Genomic DNA, 23,361 nt, shown 5'->3' with positions numbered 1-23,361 from the left:
CAGGGGCCAGCCGGAAGTGTAGTGGTTATTAAGTTCGTGCACTCCACTTCGCTGGCCCAGGGTTCACAGGTTCAGATCCTGGGTGCAGACCTACACATCACTCATCAAGCCATGCTGAGGTGGCATCCCACACACAAAACAGAGGAAGATTGGCACAGATGTCAGCCCAGGGCCAGTCTTCCTCACCAAAAAGAATAAATAGACTTCAGAGGAATACTTTCTTCCCTCATTATGCCAGATAAACACTTTTATTCCGGTTCTGTTGTATACCTCATATTAGTCCACGGAAGTACCTTAAAAATACTAAATTGGTGGTGAGGGACTGAATGATACTGGCATAAAGTTGAGTTTTTCTAAATTGTGTGAACCAAATGTTGGTCTTGAGAGAGCTCAGCCAGCATTAGGTCTGGAGACAGACATCCATCAGGCAGTTTTGTGCACGCTGTTGTATTGTTCAATCCAGGATGCACAGTTAGAGACATCGCAGACTATAACCACTGTGCAATCCTACCCCCCAGCCCTATTTCACTGCTGCTAGGGCCCAAAACTCTTCAGGGAGTGTGTGTCTCATAGAGGCAATCTACTGAAGGGGAGATTTTTGCAAATGATATATCTGATAAACAGTTAATATCCAAAATGCATAAAAAACACATACAATTCAATATCAAAAAAACAAACTATTTTTTTATGCCTCTCTCCTCTACCACTGACCATTAGCTTCATTTTTTTGCTCGTGGTCCTTAGCACTTTACCTGGTACTTAGGATATACTCAATGCATAATTCTTGATTGAGGAACATGTAACATGGTGAACAACACAGGACAGTATTTCAGAAATCCCAAATTGCACGAAACTCATAGTATTGGCCACAGATGCCATAGGAGGTGAAGAAACATTCGACCAGGGAGCACCCTCAAGCTCTGTGCCGAGCAGTAAACAGAGTGGAGTAGGACACTCCCACAACCAAGGACAGAAACAAGAATATCACTAAGTACTTGGTGGGGAGGCTGTTTAAGGGGAGTAAGTCAGGCCTCAGAACTCAGGGAAAGCTTAGTAGAGGGGGTGGCGCTTGAACTGAGTGTTGAAAGAATTTGCAGGGGAAGGACATTCCAGAAAAAGGAAACAACCAGGGTAAAGACACAGAGGCCCACGCACAGGAATGCTGAGTCGTTTCTTTACAAATGCGGACGTGGACATAGCTGAGGGCCTTTGGATTCCATCCTTGGCATGAGAGAAGGTCACAGAAAGAGTGGACGCTGCAGATTCTTGAGAGATGATCCTGGTAGGAATGGCGAGGGGGCGTCGGAGGTGGCTGAGACGCACGGAGGGAGGCTCTGTACTTTGAAGGCGGGGTTGATGGCATTCAGCGACTGGCTGGATGTGGGGAGGGGGCTGGGAAGAAGGTGGGGGCTGAGGCTTACCCCCAGGTTCCTGGCTCTGGCTGGTGCTCCTGCTTGCGGAGGCTGGGAAGACAGGGGAGGAGGAAGGAAGGGGTGAGTCATCATTACTCCTGGACATTCGGAGTTTCGAGGAATTGGAGGGACATCTAAATCACCAGGTTACATCTGAAATACAGGGGAGATGATTCAGATTATTGCCTCTACAGATGGGTCCTAACGATAAAAGAGATTTGGGCAGGGCGCTAGAGAAAGAGAAGAGAGCAGAGAAGAACCCCGGAGAAGGTATGCGGTTAGGGAAGGACAGGCGGTGAAGAAGCCTGGAAAGGAGGCAGGAGGAGAAATGGGAGCAAGCACTTCCAGGAAACATGGCCTCATCAAGGGTGTCAGAGGCCACAGAGCCGGGCCACGTAAGGACCCAAGCGTCACCTGGATTTGGCAATGGAGGTAAACCTGGCTGTGGGCTGGAGCAATTGAGGCATTCCCTGACCCTCTCAGGGTCTCTGCACCGTGAAGGAGCCGGGCCGGGGCACGGTAGTGTCTTCTGGCTGTGATTTGTGTGTGCGCATGCATCTCTGTCGTAGGCCATCCCAGAGTTTGTAAACTGAGCCGACATGAGCTGGTCATTTTGCCCAGATTTTGCCAGTGACACAGCAAACACACATTTCATTTGGGGTGATGAAACAGGCTTGATTACCGAAGCGAGTGAACTAATCCCACAGCAGAGTGTCAGCAAAGACCCTTTAAAGACCGAAGGGCACCAGGATATGTGCACTGCCTTTTCTCCAGCCTATTTAGGGGGCTGCTCCTGTCTGCTGAATATGGCTTTTTAATTAGCCAGGAGGTACATTTCGGGGCACTTGCCATTTTCCTCTGCCTACCAACGTTACAACAGCAAAGAAGAAATTCAGGATTAAAGTTCTTTAAACTCTTAGACCTCGTGCTGCAACTGTTGCTCTTGCAAGGACTTGAGGCAGTCAGTGCGGAAGACGTCTGTTCTGCGTGTGTTTGGGGCCAGTGCTTTGCAGCAAGATTCTAAGGTTTTGTGGAATGAGCTTCCTGCAGTGTAGCGGCCTCCTGTGCTCGGGGAGCTTCTTGGACCATCAAGAATTGTCATCAAGAGCAACAGGTTTTATGCAGACACGTGGACCTATCTGACACAAGCCCTGCCACTCCAGGAAAGGGATCGGCTGCACCCCTACTGTGGGTTTCCCCAAAGCGTAGAGCCCCGCCGGCCCTCATGGTGATGGGGGCGGGGGTGTGGGGGGGCGCGTGTCACAAATGCCCTGCACGGGTTCTACTGCCCTAACTCGGGTGCCAAGGCGGCACCTCTGCATGTCAGCCAGGCAGGGCTCAGAGGCCTCCCCAGCTTCCTGGGCGCGCTGCCTATCACACAGCACTTCTGATATTATCACATGCTCAGAACGGCCAAGCCTGCCAAGAGAAGGAGAGAGCACTCCATCAGATCTCAAAAGCCATGTCTCCAGGGAGCAAAACAATGAAAGGTTTCTCTTGCTCCTTAGCGAAGAAGGTTTCCTTACTCATGGCCTCTTCCTGAGTTGGTTTCTGTCGCGAAGATTTGTTTGCACCCATCATAATTGGAGGGTTTCATTTCCCATAATAGCACACACGTGCACAGAACTTCAAGTGTGCAGCACGTTCTCATCGTCCTTATTTTCTGTGATTTTCATGACAGTTCCTACAGGGAAGACAGGGCAAGAACTGGCCCCATTTTCTGGATGTTGAGACATGGGGAGGGGAGATGGTGCACCCCGGCTCAGCCAGCTGGGGAATGGGGAGCTAGAACGAGAGGCACCACGCAGGAGATTTTCACCCCATGAGCTTTTCACGCCGCCAGCCCACCCCAGGGTTGGCACCACTGACGTTATGAAGGCTGCATTTAAGTTTCAAAACAAAAACAAACATAAGCCGGACTCCCAGTGTGCGGTAGTTCAAACCAAAATGATGACGCTGGAAGGGCAAGCGGAAGTCAGCGCTGTGGCTGAAGAGCAGGTCACAGCTCATGTGTTCAGCAGCCAAGGAAATAGCTGAGCCTGGATGTGACTTCCCCCACATAGAGCAATTCAGAGAATACGAAACCACGCTCGTTATGAGAAATGGGCTCCGCCAGCCCTGCCTGTTTTATGGTATATATAAAGCCAGGACTCTGACATTTCTCTTGCTGCATATGAAGGTAATCAGCATAACTGGAGGGTTCTGCCCTGCTGTTTACACACACACACACACACACACAGAGCCTCGCAGGCTGGTGCTCTCCCTCTCACAGCAGACTTCCCACCTGTTACTAAAGCTGCTGCTGTTCTTCGCAAAGTACTTTAATTTCTCCCCACTAACCTTGCCCCATAAGGAACTCATCTCGTTAATGAAGTCAGAGCCGAGCATTCTGAGTTCAGTGTAGCTCTATGCAAAAGCATAACCTAAGAAACAGATTAGAATTTAATCATGACCAGCAAATGGTCCTCCACAATTGCTGCCAGACAGACAGAATGCATAGTGATTAAGAGTGTGGGCCGAGGCCAGACTGCCTGGGTTTGGACTCTAGATCAGTCACGTGACAGCTGTGTGACGATGCAAAAGATACTACCCTGTCTGTTCCCTTGTTTGTAAGGTTAGATAACAATAGTAGCTACCCTGAAAGGTAGTGATGAGGATTAAATGAGTTGATATAAATGAAGGCTTAGGACAGTGCTTGGCACATGGTAAGCCCTTGAGAAATGTTAAATATCATTATTATTCTCCATCGTTCAACATAGAGCTCGCATCTCACCTTATCCAGAAGGCCTTCCCCCGAACACCTGAACTGTTGCACTCCTCTCTCTCCTATTTCTGGATTCTTCTGAGTCACTTCTGTCCTGTGCAGTCTAACGTTTGATGACGTGCAGTGCTGTCCTGTTATTTCAGTGTTTCACTCTTAATGTTGCTTCTCCAGTAGATTGTAAATTCCTGATGGTAGAAATGATGTAGTTTGTATTGTTGGACTTGCAAAGCTCATGGCCCGGTCCTGAGCAGTTGCTGGACATGTAAACATCCTTGGAGTATGTGCATCGCTATGAGTAAGTAGGAAAAAAATCTGTTGATGTGGTATTGTATATGGGTACCATAACTAGCAGTTACAACGTAGAGTGTGAAGAGTTATGTTGACACAAAAACCTACGCAACATGTTTATAGCAGCTTTATTCATAATAACCCCAAACTGGAAACAACCCAGATGTCCTTCAGCAAGTGGATGGTTAAGCAAACTGTGATATGTCCATATCATGGAATACTTTTCAGCAATAAAGAGGCACGAACTGATACACACAGCAACCTGGGTGAATCTCCAGGGAATTACGCTGGGTGAAAACAGCCAGTCCCCAAAGGTTACATACTTTATGATTCCATTTATGTAATATTCTTGAAATGGCAAAACTGTAGAAATGAGAACAGATTACTGGTTTCCCAGAGTTAAGGAGGGGATGAGGGCAGGAGAGAGGACCAGAATGAGGGATCCTGTGGTGATGCAAATGCCCTGTATCTTGATGGTATCAGTGTCAATATCCTAGTCATGATATTGTACTATATAGTTTTGCAAGATGTTACCATTGGAGGAAACTGCATACAGGGTACATGGACTCTCTGTATGATTTCTTACAACTGCATGTGAATCTACAGTTATCTCTAAATCTAATTTAAAAAGACACTTAAGGTGTTCCCAACAGAAACAGGAAGAGTAGATTGGGTTTCCCATTGATGGGAGAAATATGGCAAGCCCCTTTTAGAAGAATTTTATTTTTCTAGGAATAAAGGTTGTTGATTGCACTTTAATATTTTTGTGTCTATTAGTCCTTATTCCTTGGAGTACAACAATAGAAGTGTTTAGTTATGTTAATTGGTGGTGTTGTCAAATACAATCAAAATTCACATCGATTTTTAAATTGGGAGGAGTAACTTAGAGATGATTTTCCAATTCTCTCATTTCACAGCCTCGGAAACTCAGAAGTGACCCAACGTTACACAGCTAATTAGTGGCCTTGACAAGGACCAGAACCCAGTCATCCCAGGATCGGGTCCTGTGCATCAGATGCACTTTTTATATTTTTATTTTATAAAAGCAGCACAATTAAGTGTACCTAGAGGAACATCCTGAAGTATTCCAGTTCCTGCGCTGAGTGCTTGAGACGACTCATTGCCACTCAGCAGGGTGCTCAGTTCCTGGGTGGCAGCTGCCGGTGGGGGAGGCGATGGACCCAGAGAACTGAACAAACCAGGCTGGTATGGATCTGCTCATACTATGAGCACATAGTAGGACCCAGCGGGAAAGGGCAGACTAACACTTGGCGAACTGGCAAAAAAGAAAACAAAGAAGAAGCTGAGAGCAGAGCCAGGATGAGAACCAGCTCTCCATGCTCAGATCAGGACTTCCCTCACGGGGCACGCCAGAAATGGCCCCCAAAGCGTGAGATTTGCATCTATGTTTAGCCAGTAGCACTGAAGTCATCACTAAGGGGGAAGCCAGGCTAGGGAAGGAGAAATGGGAGCATAAATTTCCAGAACACCAATTACCACCCTGGGACGCTGTGCAGGGCTCCTCCTTCCTGCCCTCTTGCCTCAGTTTACCCACTTGTACAATGAGGGGTATTGTACAACAAGGGGTTGGATTAGCCAGAAGAGGCATTCCAGCTTCTGTTCTTTTTTTTTTTTTTTAAAGATAGGCTCTTGAGTGAACATCTGTTGCCAATCCTCCTTTTTTTCCCTTCATCCCCCAAAATCCCCCAGTACTTAGTTGTATGTTCTAGTTGCAGGTCCTTCTGGTTGTGCTATGTGGGATGCTACCTCAGCGTGGCCTGATGAGTGGTGCCATGTCTGTGCCCAGGATCCGAACTGGTGAAACCCTGGGCCGCTGAAGCGGAGCGCGTGAACTTAACCACTCGGCCACGGGCCCGGCCCCTCCAGCTTCTGTTCTAATCTTCCTGTGACGACTGAACACACAAACAACTAAAAATCATGCTCACACAATAAGACTTGTACGGGGTGGCCACTGACACTAGCTAACCAACAGCAAATGCGAGACAGACCTGAATACTACAAATTTTGCTTTCTGAGAGACATTTTGTACGATACACAAACAGCCCCCACTGCCAAATGAGTCAGAATTTCCGAATGGCATAATTTTAGAGCATTCTTGCGGTTCCTTTTCTGGGCCACTTCTGAAAGGGAGGCCTGGGGGCGGGATTTCCTGTGCTCCATTCCAGAGATGACAGAGGGGCGCTCCCTCCATCCTTTCCCCGAATTTTCTTTCGAGATAAATTTTCATTCCCACTCCTTTCTGTAGCAGTGACTGATGCTGAAGGCAAGTCGACGTTTTTATAGCCTTCCTGGTTGGAAACTCCCTCCAATTCTCCCGCATTGCTTATTCAACTTTCTCCCCTTCTGTGTGGACCGCTCTGGAGTGGCAAAAGACTGCCACAGAATTAACAAAAAATAAGGTCCTCTTTCTATGTCAGGCTTTAGAAAAGCAATGGGAGAGTGTTCTGAAAAGCACCAAGCCCTGTAAAGCTAAAGATAATAATAATCACAACGAACTAATATCTGCCTGGTATTTTGCAGTTTATAAAATATTTTCATCACACATTTCTCATCTATGAAATATTATTGTTATCCCCATTTAACAGATGAGAAAACCAAGGTTCTAGGAGGTTCCATGGCTTGCTAAGGTTCGCTCAGTTAAGTAGGGAGAGCTGGGCCTGGAATTTGGGTCGCTCAGGTCTGAACTGGCGTTCTGGGCCACATGAACCATGAGAGACTGTTCATCGCTGTGATGCACCCAGAAGCATTGCGCAGTGACCACCTTGGGGGTAGTAGTCTGTGCCTCATTCTTCTCCATATTCCCAGGGACTAGCACATAGTAGGTGCTCAGGAAATGTTTGATGAAAGACTAACTAGCCTTATGCCAGAAACCGTACTGATCATGCTATACCCAGAACAGCTCACCTGAGCTGGGTGCTCACGATGCCAGGCACAAATCCATCAAGATAGGTTCCTATGATTAGACCCATTAACAGAAGAGGAAACCAAGGGTGAGTAAGAAGCTGAAAGTTGCAAACTTGGGCAGTTGGGCACCAGATCTTGAGCTCTTTACGCCCAGCTGCACCGAACCATCTCTTACTGCAGCAAATTGACTTCCCACGGCTGGCCGGCCGCTCCACCCTCCCAGCAGCATGGCGGGGCCTTCCAATCCTTGTGCAAATCATCTGACCTGTTTGTGTCTTTGTTTCTGTCATAAGACAGAACTAATTAAACTTTTGCTAACCACCCGGAGGATCTTTCAGAGATTTAATGAGGAGATACATGTGAGAGCATTTGGAAAAGCAAAGAGTATTACTCAAATTGCAAGCATTATAATAATTATTTATCGCTGTCCACACCTGCAGCTTGACTGTTGTGACCACAACACCTGAGGCAGCATCTCAGATGGAGTCAGGATGAAAAGGAGAAATATAATAGGACAACAAGGACCAGTCAAGGGCGAGGACGGGAGAGGCCCTTTGTGTGTATAGCCTCTGATCCTGTGAATAATTATAGCTTCATAAATGGGTCCTAAGTTAGGAGGTGTGGCCGACCCTCTGGCATTCCAACTCACACTAGGCATACTCCAGTGTTAATTCTGGGTTTTGGCATCCTTCTTCCTTACCCTCATTTTGGAAAAGACACACGCGCACACACACACACACACTCACACACTACTATCTGATTTAGAATTTAATCGTTCTCTTAGGACACGGATTTCTACACTGATTTATTCAACAAACAGTGATGGAGGGCCTGCCACCTCACTAAGAAACAAGGGGAAAACACCTTCCGGAAAGCATTCCACTTGGGCCGGTTACTTAACTCCTCAAGCGCAGCCTGTTTTTCCTCATGTGCAAAACGGCCCAGCCGCACAAATTGTGAAGACTGGAGTCCACACGGTCCGTAGTTCTGTAAATTGTATCCTTAGCGGCTCGCATCCCCATCCAAAGGAGGCGGAACCAATCATGCAAACATGTAGTTAGTAAGACAAAGATCAGGGCTGGGGCAGAGGACAGTTCAAAGGGCCTGAATACCCCAGGAGCTCAAAGGCACCGAGGCAGATAAGATTGCGACATTCTGCTGCAAGGTTAAAGAGGCGGCGGAGTCGCAGGAGCGGGGGGCGGCGGACGCGTGGGAGGATGTGTCTGTTGGGAGGGGCGCGCAGGAAGAGGGAGGGTAGGCACATTCTCGGACCCTGGATTTGTGGGAGGTTCAGACTACAGTTGGGATTCACATTCATTGTGGCTCCCCCCGCCCCATCGCCTCTGCTCTGCACCCTGCGGGTCTCCCATCCGAGCCTGGGGCCCAGAGATCCCGCGCGTGGTGGCTCCGGGGACTGTGGGGCGGGAGGGGCCGGATGGAGCGTCCCAGTGTCAAGCTGGCTGATAGGTGTCACTTCCTTCTTGGATTTCGCGCCTCCGGGAGGGGTGCCCCTGCCTTTGCCCCCACCTCAGCTCTGAGAGGGCAAGACCTGCCAGCCCCCCCAGCCTCCTCCCTAAGTCTGGACGCGCAGAGGAACCCCCTCCTCAGATGCAACTTCCCCCGGCGGACAGGCAGCTCCGGGCCATCCCAAGGATGACACCGGGCGGAGGCAGAAGTGGGGCCGGGGCTCGGGGCGGCTCCAGGGCCGGAGAGGGCAGCCCTGGGCGCGAGGATGGGGAGCCCCTAGGACGGCGCTCCCTGCCCCAGGGGGGTCTGCGATAGGGCGCCGGCCAGGCTGGGGCCGGGCACCGGGGGCCTCTGCCGTGCGCGCGGGGCCGGGCGCGTCCCTCTCCCGCCGGGCCGGGTGGCGCGGCCCCGGGGCGGCTCCCGCGGCGGGTCCCCGAGGGGCTGGGCGGGGGCGGGGGCGAGTGTCCGGGCCCCGCCCCGGCCCCGGCCCCGCCCCGCTCCGGAGCCGCCAGGGACGCAGCGAGGAGGAGGGCGGCTCGTCCGATCGGCCCGCGGCGCCGCGCTCCTGCACGCTCCGGCCGGTAAGTGGCGCGGGGCGGGGGGCCGGGCGGGTCGGGGCCTCAGCTCCCCCCAGCCCTGCCGCGTACCCCAGGGATCGGGGTCGCGGAAAGTCGCGGGGACCTGGGGAGGTGCGCCCGGCGCGGGGGCGGGGGCCCTGGCGTGACAGCTGCGGGCGGGCGGGTATTTTTAGTTTAAACCCGGCGGATCCCTGCCGCCTGCGAAATGCCGAGTCTTTCCGCTCCCCAATCCCGGAGATTTGGCCCTCGAGAAGAAGCCGCGAAGCCCTGGGCAGCGCGTCCTCGCGGGCGGGGCGCCGCCTCCAGTCTTCGCTCTGCTTCCCCTTGGGGCGAGCGGACCTGTCACCGCGGGCTCGTGGCAGGCAGTAAGGCGGGCAGGGATACGCGCTCTTGGCGACCACGAGCTCGCTCCGTAGTGGCTGAGAGAGCCCAGAGCCGGCAGTAGGGAGGGGAAGTCGCACCTGGCAGGCTCGGTTTCGTTCAGACATCTCCTGGCTGTGCAGCCTTGTGCAAGCCTCTCAGCCTCTCTGAGCCTCATCCCACATCTCTAAAGGACGAGGTGATGAGGCCAAAGATCTGGTTGCAGGGCCAGAGGGAGCCCCCAAGGGACGCTGACTCCCTTTAGGGTCTTCAGACCTTAACTCCAAACAGTGGACCTGGTGGAAGGGGCCCGGTGGTCAACCCAGGAGCGGCGCCCACTCAGCCTAGTTGACTTCTGCTTCAAAGCTCTAAGGCAGGGACTCCTGCTGGGGTGGGGTGATAATGAATATTATTATTTTGTCACTTCGGCCCTGAAGCTCTGGCCCAAAGCTCCCGGGTCCCTGGTCTCTTTCACCCTAAAAGGGTTAACTTCCTCTTGGCCCAGTGAGGGGCCTTCCACAGGAGTGAGGGCAGGAGGAGAGAGGTGGGCAGGGACTGTCCTCCCAGAGCATGTCACAAAATCACCACCCTTCGGAACTTAGCGGGACAGCTTTCTTCATCCACCAAGAGGAGAGGAAACAGGCCCAGAGAAGGGGAGTGATTTACCCAGAGCCACACAGCCAAGAACGGAACCTGGTGTCCTCAAGTGGCTGGCCCTGCCTCCTGCACAGCTGGGGCAGCCAACAGCTACCAGGGGTCAGGAGCTGGGAGGCCGGAGGGGTGTGCCGTGCCAACGGGCTGTTTTGCTCCGTTTCCTGTAACCGTGCCCCAGTGGGGCTCTCTGACACGTGTGGGTCTGCACATTCCTCAGGCAGGACTGCACTGGGCTGGCTGACATCCACAGCTGTGCCAAGCCTGCTGGCCCCAGGGGCATCATTTTCAGCCGAGAGGCCCCTCTGAGGGCAGCTGGAGGGGGGAGTGGGCTGGGAAGACATTTCTGGAACTCGTGTCTTGTGGGGGGGGGGGGTCTTGAGGAGAAAGCTTCAGGATTGCTGGTGGCCCAGAGGGGAGTGATGAAAATCTGGGTTCAGGTTTCTGCCTCAGGCCCCCTGCAGGCACCCTTCAGGGTGAGTCTGAGCTCCTTCCGTCTCCATGGGAACAACCCTCTAGCCAAGTACTTTGCATGTTCTCCAGTGGCCTTGGACCTGACCAGGCCTGGGTGGTCCCTCTGTCTGGTGATGCAGAAACCTGGGGCTGGGCTGTTAAGGGATTCTGGCCTGGCTGCCCCGTGACCTCTGCGCTGGGGAGGCAAGACTGGGCAGGTCCCACACAACCTGCAAAGCACCCTGGAGCCCCTGGGAGTCCAGAGAGCAGCGGGGGCCCCCGTGTTGCCCAGCTGTTAGGAATGGGGGTGGTCCAGTCCTCCCTTGGCTGAGGGAAAGTTGCTTCAACTTTCAGATCTTCAGTTTCCTTCCCCACGAGAGGGGACTAACCCTGGCGCCTGCATCATAGGTGCCCTGAGAATTCCTTGAGACATTCCGTGAATAGTGCTTTGTATGCTGTCAGACACAGCACATGCAAGCAGTTGTCACAGTTTGGGGTGATGGGACCTGGTTGGGACACCTGAGTTCCATCTGCCTTAGCTCTGTCCTTTCTCTCTGTCTTAAGGTCCCCATGTCTGTCAAATGGTGAGTGGCCTTGGATCATCTCCCTTGGAGCCCTTCCAGCACTGAAAGCTGGTCCTTGACCCAGGCAGAGAGATATGACAGGGGGGCCTGCAGGGGGTTCAATGTGTCTGTGGGCTCTTCCGAAGCATTTCCTGTCTCCCACCTCTTTGATTCTGACAGCCAGCAAGTCTGCTATTGCTGGCCCGTTTATAGATGGGAAGACAGATTCAGAGACCAGGAGTGGTAGAGCCAGGATTTGAACTCAGGGCTTTTGCCTTGTTGCTCTTCATTGCACCACATAGCCTATCTCAGACAATGGACAAGGACAATGTTCTACATTAATCATCGCGAGAACTGTACTCAGGAGGCAGCATCCCCATCATCATTAAGACATTGGTATTTCCTGGAAAAAAACGGGTTCTGAACTTTTTTTTCCCTATAACGTCTAAACGTAGCCCAACAGGGCCACCAAGAGAGGAGCCTAGGAGGAGCAGATGAAAGTTAGGGAAGTGTCTGCTGACGCTCTCCACCCCCCAGGGAATCCCTGCTTCAGGATTGAGGGATGTTATTCCTGGGATGAGCAGCTAGGGAGCAGATGGGGACAGTCCTGGCAGCTGAAGCCTGAATTTTGTCATCTTTGAAATAGACAGGAGAGGCCCCCACACCTCCCTGGGGGGGTTGCTGTGAGGATAAATGAAACAATGGGCGACAATGCTCCGCAGAGTGCCCAGCAGGGCGGGGACACACCAGAAAGAGACCTTATCATGGTTTTTATTACTAATCCTCCTAATGTAGTTGTAACAATGTAGCGCGGCCTTGTACCTCTCGCCTGGATTTCTAGGCTGCAGATTCTGCGGAGGGAATCCCAGAATGTCCAAAATGCTTTGAAAGACTGGGCAGGGAGCTGCTGAGGGAATTAGGAGTCTCAGAACACAAGCAGGCTGACAACCAGTTGTTCAGGGGTACACACATGAGAAGTGAAATGTGGCAAAAAGCAAGCAGATGGTTACCTTAAGTGAAAGTCAAATATCACCATGGGGCGGGGCAAGAGGAACTGGAATTGGGAGGGTCATGGGGGGCAGTCACTAAGGGATTCACCTGTAATTATTCGTAAGTACACATATGTTTTATGCGCTCCTCTAGACATAGATCCTGTTTCACAAATTTAAGCAGGTTAAAATAAAAGACAGGGAATGATAATGCAAAATCAGGGTGGTTATCTTTGGTACAAGAACAGGGAGGGGCCTGCTCCACTCTTAGCCGAGTCCATTATGTTCTGTATCTTCTGTAGAGTGGTGGGCTTATGGGAATTTTAAAATATTTTTTGCTTCATCATTTACAAATAGGAAATATGTATACATTATATACAATGTACAATGCATTATATATAATAACTTTATATGCATTGCATGTATTATATATATTATGTATAATAGTTGTGTATATACATTGTATATATTATATATATACAATAATTGTGTGTATATACATTGTACATGTTGCGTATATATTATATATAATAGTTGTGTATATACATTGTATACATATTATGTATATTCCATTGTATGTATCAAATCTTACATGCAAATACAATTAAAAGATAATATGCAACATTTTCACAAAGCTCTCTTAGAAAATCAGACTCTTCCCACAGATTCAAATGTTAATCTGGCTGGATTTGAAAAATAAAACAAACACAAATCCTGTGGCATAACAGACACATGATTTCTCATTCGGGAGAAGTAATCTCCCTCTTCTGAAGTCACACAACCGGAAGATGACATTCACACTTTATGATCTCAGATTATCAACAGGATTTTAAGTCCTGCCCTAATGATTTACGCTTCTGAATCAGAAAATCCTGACCTGTTGGAGCTGGGCGGGACCTCAGGTCACCTGGGCCAGTCTGCAGGGAAGTGCCCTGGCCAAAGTCAATATCGGGGAGACAGGTCCGGAAGACAGTCGCTCTGGGCTGCCACACCTGGGTGACTGTCATCAGGACACCACCCGCCATACCCATGCTACTACTGTGACGAGGTCCACAGCCTCCTTCTTGGGCCAGGCAGGAAATGGGTGGTATACCTGAGACTAAACTGATGTGATCATTTTAATTTGCAAAAGTCAGAAGAGAGCTACAACATGTGATGAGTGCACCCTTCTAGAGCTTCCATGAACAGAAACTTCGCCAGAGGAAATAGACAGGTAGTGCTTAGCATCTCCTTTCCTCCACAAAGCCCTCCCAGGAGAGCTACTCGGACCCCTGCTCTTTGCGGGGCATGCTTGATGTTAAGTTATCAGAACAACGTAGTGCTGGGGGTATGGTTATTTCTGTTTTTCGGTTGGGGAAACAGGCTCAGAGAGGTTAAATGCCTTGCCCCGAATCACATGGCAGAAAAGTGATGTAGCAAGATTTTCACCCAGAGGGAGAACTGAAAAGATGAGAAGCTTTTGTAAGAGTGCTGTCTTGTGAATGCATCCCTCACCCTGAGAAGCTGGAACTCCAGTGACCCAGCCCAGCCGGAGGGTGACTGGGTGTTGTCCTCCCAGCTGTCAGATCGCAGAAGGCTCTGGAGGCTGAGGGCTCTGACTGCCATGCTTCCCTCTTAGTGACCGAGCTGCTCTGTTTTTGAGAAGGGCAGCAGTGCACTGAGCACTGGGGGACTCCATGCCCTTTGTGGCCCTGCTGCTTTCAGGGCTTGTTTTCATTCCTGGCCGCCTTCTCTCTGCCCAATTCAAAGGTGTTTTCCAGGCCTTCCCTCTGCAGCGGGGCCTGGCACGGCCAACGGGGCTCAAAGGGCCGGTGTGCCAGGACCGCTGCTTCAGGTGGTGGTTTTCCCGATGCGCAGTGGGCACAGAGGCCGCCACTGTGTCTTGGCACGTGTGGCAGTGGAGATCTGGGGCCAGGTCCCAGCCCTGCTCTGTGTCCTGGGGCCAGTCACAGCTCTGAACCCATTTCTCATCTGTCTGATGGGGCTGGTGTTACCTCCCTGTAGGGCAGGGCTTACGTGAGAACCTGATGGCAGAGAACTCTGGACGAGTGAGGTAGCTTTCAGAGGCTAGGAAACAAACCCTTTCTGTATGCGCCCAGAGAGACGGTGTGTGCCGTGTTCTAGAAGTATTTCGAAGTGACAGCTGCAACAGAGAATAAGAGAATGCCAGAACCAGCCAGAGCCTTAGAGATGATCTCGTCTGAGTTTATAATTTTACCTATGAGGAAACTGAGTCTCCACGAGCAGAAATGACTGGCCCAAGTTTCTCAGGTGCCTTGGGGCCCACCTGGGAACTGAGATGTGTCTTCTGGCCCCTGGGCCACTCTTTCCCTTACAACCACCTTTCCTAAAAGCCCGCATAACACCACTAGGGATGGCAGCACGATGACATGAGGAGGCTGATCTGTCTTCAGGGTTAGGTCCACCTGGTCCTCACCAAGATGTGGGTGGAATAGGGTGGGCCACCGTCGATGGTTGAGCTCTCATTAAGCCAAGAGTTTTATTTGAGATGTGAAAAGGGCTGAGCCCCTCCCAAGTGACATTTGCTGAGATCATACAGCAGGCTGACTCACTGGGGTAGCCTCTTTCCTCGTTGTTTCAAAGAGCTTGGCCCCTCTGTAATGATGGGAGGAGCCTGCAGTTCACCAACGCATTTGACCTTCATCTGGGCCAGTCTTGGTTTCTGGCCCTTTAAAATGGGAGGTTGGAGTCAGGAGATCTCTAAGGTGCCTCGAAGTCTGGATGTTCTCTCATCTCAGAACCACAGCCTCGCAGTGACTGTTTGAGGACCTTGCATCTGGCCGCTGCAGTCTGCCCCCACCCCCCAGGAGGGGCCAGGTCACCTAAGCAGGTGACCCCTTGCCTGTCTGCCTCCAGTGGCTCCTTCTTGTTCTGAGGATTAAGCCCCAAGCCCCTGCCTACCCGGCTGGCATTCCCTGCTTTCTACCACTTCGGCTACTCCCAGTCCCACGAGGCCCCAAACGCATCCTGATCTTTCCTGGCTCCAGACCTGGGCTCCAGCTGTTACCTCTCCCCAACCCTCCTCCTCTCTGCTCCTCCCACCAACACCTGGCTAGACATCACCTCCTCCTGGAAGCCTTCTTCAGCCACCCGCTGACCCCCCAACAGGGCTAGTGGTTACTGTTTTCATGTCCCATTGCATTTTGCACGTGATATTTAATTTTCGGCTTTTGCATCTCATTCCCCACTAGACTGTGACCTCTTGGAAGCAAGGTACAGGATTATCCATTCTCACATCCCAGCTGGAAAGATGTCATTGCTATCATTTAATGAAAAGGTTGAAAATGCACTTTAAAACTCACAACCCCCCAAATGAAGTAGACAGGGCAGATCCTGGTGATTCCCAGGACACGAAGGAGGAAGGCAAGCTCCCGAGTCGTGAGCCGAGGCTGAGGAGAGAAGCCAGGGCTCGAGTCATCTCCCCTGTGGCCCTCTTCAGAGGCCCATCCTCTTGAGAACTGTCCGTTTTCCTGGGCTCTCCGGGGCCGGTCCTGGGGCTCTGCACATGTCTCTTGGCCTCTCAGGGACTCAGACCTGACGTTCGGTCTCTCTCCTGAGCACGCCACGTTCTCCCACTCGGGACCCTCTTTGCTCTTCCCTCTGCCAGAGTGCCTCCCCAGGCCTTTCTGCGCCCGCAACTTCTCTTCATTGAGCTCTTAGCTCACAGTGTCGGCCTCCAGGGGACCCTCCTGCCCACACAGTAGCCCCCGTCCCCCCTGCCACCAAGCCCTGACCCGTCACCCTGTCTTGTTGTCTCTCTAGCACTGATCACTTCCGGAAACTAGCTTAGTTGTTTATTTGCAATCGAGTTTCTCTTCTGTCTCCTCTACTAGAATGTAAACTCCACGAGGGCAGGGAATTATTTCTGTCCCCAGAGCCTAGCCATAGTAGCTGTTCAATAAATGTTTGTGGAATGAAAGAATGAATGAATGAATGAATGGATAAATTGATGGAGTGGACTGGGCGCCATCTAAGATTCCTGGTTTATCGTAACAGCCAGCACCTACTGGATGCCAGCGTTGTTCTCTGTGCTCACTGCATTTCCTCTCTTTGCCCTCACAACTCAATGAGGTTTGCTCTGAAATTCCCATTTTACAGAGGGTTAGAGAGGGTTAATAACTGTCCTCGGCTACCTGGCAGTGGAGGTGGGAACTGAGCTCAGATTATGTGATCCCAGAGCTCCTGCAGGTGACTGTCAGCCTGCCCTGGCCCCTGCATGCTTGGAGTGCGGTGGCAGAACTGGTGAGTCAGACCCAGAACTCGGGCCTCCTCACCAGGCATCTCGTTCTCTCTCTATAGTCCCTAATGGCTCCCACACTACCAGGCCATTCCTCAAAGGAAATCCTTTCTGTGTGGCCAGTGTCACATGGGCCCAGCAATGCCATAGGTTTTCCAGAGCCGGGGCCAACCCTGGCACCCCGCCCTGTGCACCTGACCACACCCTTTTCTCACTGGGTCCCAAGGAACTCCCTCTGCCACTTGCTCACTAGTGGTCAAGGACTTGGTGACCACAAGCCAGCCGTTGTAGTTTGGATGTGAGCCAGCTGGCGTTGCCAGGTTAAATTCCTTTCTTCAGGGCCAGGCAGCGATGGAGCCTGGCTTACATGATTTGCCTATTTATCTGCTTGCTGATTTTGAACTCAGCTTGGCTCAGAAGTAATTTTAGAAAATGGATTTTTAAAAAATTCTGACTTGCGGTGTCTCTTCTCCCCACTTCCTTCTGGGTAAAACCACCTGCATGTGGGCGGGGCGGGGGAATCGGGGGGCATGCCAGGTGCCCCCGGCGCAGTCCTTGCTTGTCGATGTACTCCTTTGCGGAGGTGAGCGGACGGCCCCCTGAGTTCCTGTATTTGCCCCTACAGGAAGCAGTGGGGTTAGTCATGCAGCTCTTAGACTGAGCTGACTTTGGTTTGGGAGCCAGAGAGGCAGGTGTTTTCAGCTGGGATCTGGGCCCCTCCACTCTGGAAGCTGTGTGCCTTGGGCAACCGCATTCCTTCCACGTGCTGACACTGACTGAGATGGACACAGAAGGAGGACCCTGTGGGTGGGAGGAGTCTGGTGGATGAATGGGTGCTTTAAACAGACTGTCCCATCCTGGGGTTCGATGGCTTGGAGAGAGGGAAGCTCAGGGGGCTAGGAGGGGCCCCAGAAAAGACCCTTTAATTTTATAGGAGGGCACAGCCTTTCTGGGCCTCAACTTCCTTCTCTGTAAAGGAGGGACACATGCCCCACTCCTCACCATGCTGGGTGTGTGTGAGCATGCATTGCAAACTGCAGCCGCCCCCTCCCTCCCCCCGGAGCTAAGGGGTCGTTAGTGTGGTTAGTTTAGCCCACACAGCAAGGTGTCCTCTGTCTTCCTACACAAAGGACAATTAGACCTTCCGCTTTGGCTGAGTTCCTCTCTGCTCCTGGGCCTGAGTTTGGGGCCAGCAGCCTGGAATGATGGAATCAGACAGACCTGGGCTGGCACCCAGGTTCTGCCGCCTGCGGTGCAATCTTGGCAAGTCACATCACCTCCATGGGCCCGGCATACTCCCTGGTCCCACGGGGCTGGCCCCCCTTCCCTGCAGAGCTGCTGTGGGGAGCAGATGCACTCACAGATGTAGAGGAATTCCCAGCTCCAGGGAGGGGCTTGGTCCCCGCCATTCTGGCTCTTCCATTTCCAGCTTCTCTGAGCACTCGCCATTTTTCCGACGTGCTCCCTAGCCGGGCAGTTATCTTTGGTGACAATGTGGGTCACTTGGAAGGGAGCTCGGCGCTTCCATCAGCCTGTGCCGTCAGCACTCGCAGGAGCTGAATTGGCACAGCTGCTGGGGAGTCAGCCCTTGGCTCCGGTGTTCTTGGCTGAGGCCTGTGCTCCGGCAGGTCCAGGGCTGTGATGGGCTAGCGTCAGCCCAGCCAAGCCTGTCCCCTTTGGGGGGCTCTTATTGTGGTGTACAGGGTGCAGACCACGTATCTTGATCACTTCCCTCCCAGCGTCCCAGCCATCCCTAATGACCATTGCGACTTTCTTCTTTTACAGACTTGATTTATGGAAAAAAGTCAGTGTCACCACACTAGGCCCTTTTGTCTCCCTCCCAGCCCTGGGCTTGGGGTCCTCCTCCTTAAACTAGGTCATATCTCTGCGTATGGACCGGGGGCTACTAGTAACTGCCAGGATGAACTTAGTGCACAAGCTCAGAGCATCAAGTGACAGGGACTCCCTTCTCCATCTTCCTGTCGACTTATCTCTTCATCCTTCTGATTATACGATGTTCTCATAATCTCCTGGCCTCCCCCTTATGATAAGGGGTGAATCTCTGGACCTGGGGCTGCTTATCTGTATTTTTGAAAAGCTCACAGCTGATTCTGATGCACAGGGATGGTTGAGAACCACTGGACTTTGTCAGGAGAGCGTCTCCAAGTGATGCTAATCTGCTTCTAACAGCTCCCTAACTAACACTTGCCCCTCTCTCTAACTGTGGGCAGCCTGCAACAGCACCGGGCAGAGTTAGATAAGCTGTGTCTATTCATGGTATTTATTCCTTATGATGTGCTATGCGTGCCAATTGAGCCTCACCCTGGTTTTCTAATTAAGGTAAAGATAAAGTCTCCTTTTAAAATACATTTAAGTTTAAATGGGTTGAAGTTAAAAAAAGTTAACGAGAAAAAATAATAGTGCAGGCGTCCCTGGATGTGGCCAGAATCATGGGTGTGATGCCCTGGTGGCCAAAGTGTGTGAGAACACAGAACTAGGTGACTTCAAAGGGCCCCTCCAGGCCCCACATCCTGTTAGATCCAAGGGGCACTCACCCTGGGCTGCCTCACAAGATGGACAGATAACGAGGACTGTTCATGCCAGCCACCTGGACCCAGGGGAGCCAGGGTTAGCAGATTTGAGGGTGACTGCTCAACAAAAGGGCTTCTCAGTTTTGCTTTACTCAGCGACCTGCCCCCCGCCGTGAGACGGTCCGGCTGGTTCCCTCTGTTGCCTGTATCTGCCCCGTCTCCACCTCCCCTGGCTCGTAGCGACAACCTCAGAAGCTCCCTGTCCAGCACTCAGGGTTACTTCCCTGGAGACATTGCTACATAAACTTGGCAAATGCAACATCAGGACCTCAGCGTCCACAGGGCCCTGGCAGCCCCATTGGCACCCCCATTGGCACATGGGCGAACCGAGCCATGGAGGAGCCCGCTGTCCCAGGGCAGCACCCAGCAGTGCTGGTCCCAGGCCTGACTTCTCAGATGGAGAAGGGCCCCCGCTCCCTGCCCCCAGATCTTAAAGTCTCCAGAAGGGAGGGAAACAGAAACAGAACTTCAGGGAACAGACCCTGCCTGGCCCTGGCTGGCTTTTTCTGCTCGCGTCCAGTGGCACGGACCTGTTTCACTGGAGAGTTGGCAGGTGCGTCTTCTTTCTGAGTGGTGCATGAGGCTCCTGTTGTCTTTTAACTGGACATGTCTTTTAACTAAGGAATCATATCGTGGCCCCGTGGCAAGGGTGGAACCCGATCCAGGGTCCAGCCGTGATTCAGATGCTGTCTCAGAGGGCATGGGTAGGTGGCTCCGACAGAGCATCCTTCACCTTAACAGCAAGCATACCACCTAAATGTCTATAAGTCAGGGAAACTAAAGAAGGAGAACCTTCATGAAGACACAACTCTCAGCATTTGGAAAACTTTGATCAGGCCCCATTCTGGATATCAGGGGTGGCATACTATTTGCTGAAAGGAATGGTATGGAATCTTCTAGATTCCCAGACCTGGAGGAATGCTGGGCTGACAGGCAGGGTTGGAATGAGGTATTTTTCCTAAGCCGATTAATAGCCTCAGTCTCTGGAGCCTCTAGAACAGAGGTTGGCAAACTTTTTCTGTAAAGGGACAGAGAATAAATTTTTCGGGCGTTATGGGCCACACAGTCTCTGTTGCAATTATTCAGTTCTTTCATTGTATCTAGAAAGCAGCCATAGACACTATGTAAATGAATGGGTGTGGCTGTGTTCCAAGAAAGCTTTACTTATGAACACCGGAATTTGAATTTCATGTAATTTTCACCGGTCACGAAATATCACTCTTCATTTGATTTTTTTTTTCCAACCATTTAAAAATGTAAAACTCATTGTTGCCTGGAGAGCTGTGCCAAAGCAAGCAGTGGGCCACAGTCTGCAACCCCCTGTTCTAGAAGCCCCCTCCGCAGTGGAGGGTGGGCCACCTTAGAGACTTGAGTAACTCACTGTTCTAATAATTTCAGCTCTTGAACACGTCTTTCTGAAACAGGCTGAATCTTGTGTCTTCTGGTCAAAATAGAACCTAGCGTTAATTAATTAGTTGATTCATTCAGCAAACATTAATAGTCTAGTGGTGAAGAGGGAAGGAAATTGGAGGGAGAAAACTTGTCTTATGCTGGCTGTGGCACCCTGGGCAGGTGGCTTAGCCTCTCTGAGCCTCAATTCTTTCATCTGTGGAGGCAAGGGTAGTGGATCTACCACATCAGTGAAAAAATCAGCATGAGGCTTAGCACAGACCTGGCACACAGCGCGCTCTGCTCTCTGGGAAGGTTAGCTGTTTCCTCTCCCCTCTATGAAGCGTTCAAGAGCTAAGATGGATGGAAATGCATTCTCCCTTTACTCAGCAACTCTGCATAGTAGATCTGACTTGGCACTTTAGAGAGAAGGAGGCCCAGAGAAGTGACGGAGCTTGTCCAAGATCACAAGCTAATAATAAACGGTGGAGCCAGAAGACTGGGTGAGTTGAAAGACCCAGCTCTTTCCGTGCGATGCCTTTGCAGGGCACCCGAGGGGAGATCAAACCTGGTGTATCCAGGTGCTTGCCGAGGGGATTAATTCAATCGTCAGGATCTTTCCTGTTAGAGTCAGCTCTTGCAACACCTCCATGCCGGGCCTCAAATTCCTGGGGGGCCAGCATTGTTTGGGGGCCTCACAGACCTCCAGCAGCTTGGAGAGGGGCCCGGCTGAGGGTTTGCTGTGAGTGTCTTAGGGGGAGCCCTATTTCTCTGCATGGGGCTCTGGTTTAGAAGCCCCAGCCTGGAAACAGGCATCTGGGGAAGACTTTAAGTCTTTCTGAGTCCCCTAGGGAGAGAGCCTCTGTGGTGTGTGAGTCCCTGCAGGGCTAGTGGGGAAGGCTCTAGAAGGTTCTAGAAGACAGGATTCAGGGTGGCTGCTTTTGACGAATGGAATCATCAGGGTCTTGGGAACCAAATACCGGAGGTGAGCTCCTGACCGATTCTATGCCTTGGTTTTCCCTTCTGTGAAATGGAGACGTCAGTGTCAGAATTGGTTGCCTGTGGCCTGAGCGCCTACAATGGGCCTTTCTCTGAATGCACAAAGGAGGCTGGGGAGGAAGCTGGCCTCAGAGGCCTCAGGAGATAAAGCTCAGACCAGGGGAACAGGGACGGGATCAGAGAGCCTGAGCAGCTGCGATTCCCAGCGCAGCCGGGAAGGGGGCCGGGCCAGTGCCTCCTGCAGCCCTGGCGCCTGGCTGAAGGCTGGAGCAGAGGAACGAGGACACACAGCTGTTACTCACCATCTGCTGCCCTGTCTGCAAGCTGGAGCGTCTCCCTCCAGGTTACCTGAGGAAAAGCTGCTCTGGACCCAGGCTGCTGGAAGCCCAGCGCCCCCGTGAGTGGCTGAGAGGGCGAGTGGGGTGGGGCCCTGGGAGGGGACATGAAGGTGGAAGTAGGTGTGACCAGCTGTTGACAATTTGTCTGAGACTGAGGGGTTTCCTGAGACTCGGGACTTTCAGGGCTAAAACTGGGAAAGTCCCGGGCAAACTGGGTCAGTCAGAGTCATGCCACCCTGACAGTGGCATTGAGCCCTCTGGATCATGGGTGGACAGTGTAAGAGGGGTTGTCTCTGCCCCGAGCCTCAGTGCCTCTCAGACTTGACTGCCCTTCCTCCGTGCTCCCAGAGCCCTGTGCACGAGGAATCACTGACTCTTGCCGTCCCCAGGTCTGTGAGCACAGAAGGCAGAACCCACACTGTCCTCGGGCCACCCCCTGCCTGTCCCCGAGCACAGAGCGTTTGGTAAACCTGTGGGATGAGTGAACGAGGGGCCGAGGGTCTCCACCTTCATCTCCTCCACACTGGAGACGAATCGCTCTGATGCTAACTCACGTTTTGCTACTTTGCACATGCTGTTCCCTCTCCCCATGCCCTTCCCTCCCGTGGTCGCCTCCTCTTGGCTCCTCTCCCCACCATCCCTCTCCACAGGCGGTGTGTCCCCCACCCCCGGCGTGTCCCCTCTGAACTGAACTCAGTTCCCTAGCTGGGCGTCTTGGTTGGTGCATCTTTCCCCCCACACGGAGCTCCTCAAGAGAAGGTCCCCAGCTTAGTATTTTCTCCTCTCTACGTGGCGCCTGGAGACCCTGTAAAGTTTTCTTGAGGGAATGAATGGTACTGAACACACAGAGCAGAGATTCATTCATTCATTCCCTCACCAGCTCCCTGCTGAGGGCCGACTGTGTGCCAGGCACTGTCCGGGCCGGTGGGATAGGAGTAGTGAAAATAACTGGCAAAGTCTTTGTTCCAATGGAACTTACATTCTAGAAGGATCTAGAACCATCTAGATTCAACTAGCAAGCAATAAGTAAACAAGACTACATCAGAAGGTCCCGTATGCTCCGAAGAAAATGTGAAGGAGAAGGTGCATCCCCACCCCTGCCCCCACCCCTGCCGTTGCTGCAGGCTGGGGCGGAGGCTGCAGCTCCCTGAGGGGAAATGACCTCGGCCCAGTACATTGGCGCCCTTCTGATGGAGGCAGAGAGAATGTGCCTCCCCTGGGTGGGGGCAGCCCCCTGGTCAACTCCTGGATGCTGGCCTTTGCCTTTCATGCAAAGCCTGGGGCCATCAGTCCCTTCAAGGCCATCCATTCACACCAGCATTGTGCGAGAGGAGGG

The 23,361-nt window shown here is 52.1% G+C and overlaps 1 protein-coding gene and 1 long non-coding RNA gene across 4 annotated transcripts in view; both read left to right on the top strand.

Moving 5' to 3' along the window:
* The first annotated feature begins 1,144 nt into the window (after positions 1-1,144).
* On the top strand, positions 1,145-5,225 carry LOC106832631 (uncharacterized). Its single transcript, XR_001398451.3, has 2 exons — positions 1,145-1,282; positions 1,607-5,225. It is a non-coding gene; the product is annotated as an uncharacterized lncRNA (long non-coding RNA).
* Positions 5,226-9,306: 4,081 nt separating this feature from the next.
* SYNE3 (spectrin repeat containing nuclear envelope family member 3) overlaps positions 9,307-23,361 on the top strand; it is a 92,375-nt gene continuing 78,320 nt past the window's right edge. For 2 of the 3 annotated variants that reach the window (XM_070514263.1, XM_014843465.3), the window contains exon 1: positions 9,307-9,437. The gene's annotated coding sequence lies outside the window, so the exon portion shown is untranslated. Of the gene's footprint in view, positions 9,438-22,066; positions 22,085-23,361 lie in introns of those variants that run through there. The other variant, XM_070514264.1, reaches the window with a different exon arrangement.

This window comes from Equus asinus, chromosome 7 (genome assembly GCF_041296235.1).
Source record: "Equus asinus isolate D_3611 breed Donkey chromosome 7, EquAss-T2T_v2, whole genome shotgun sequence".
Taxonomy (NCBI): Eukaryota; Metazoa; Chordata; class Mammalia; order Perissodactyla; family Equidae; genus Equus; species Equus asinus.
Note: the sequence above shows the minus strand (reverse complement) of the source record. Positions and strands in the feature narration are given on the sequence as shown.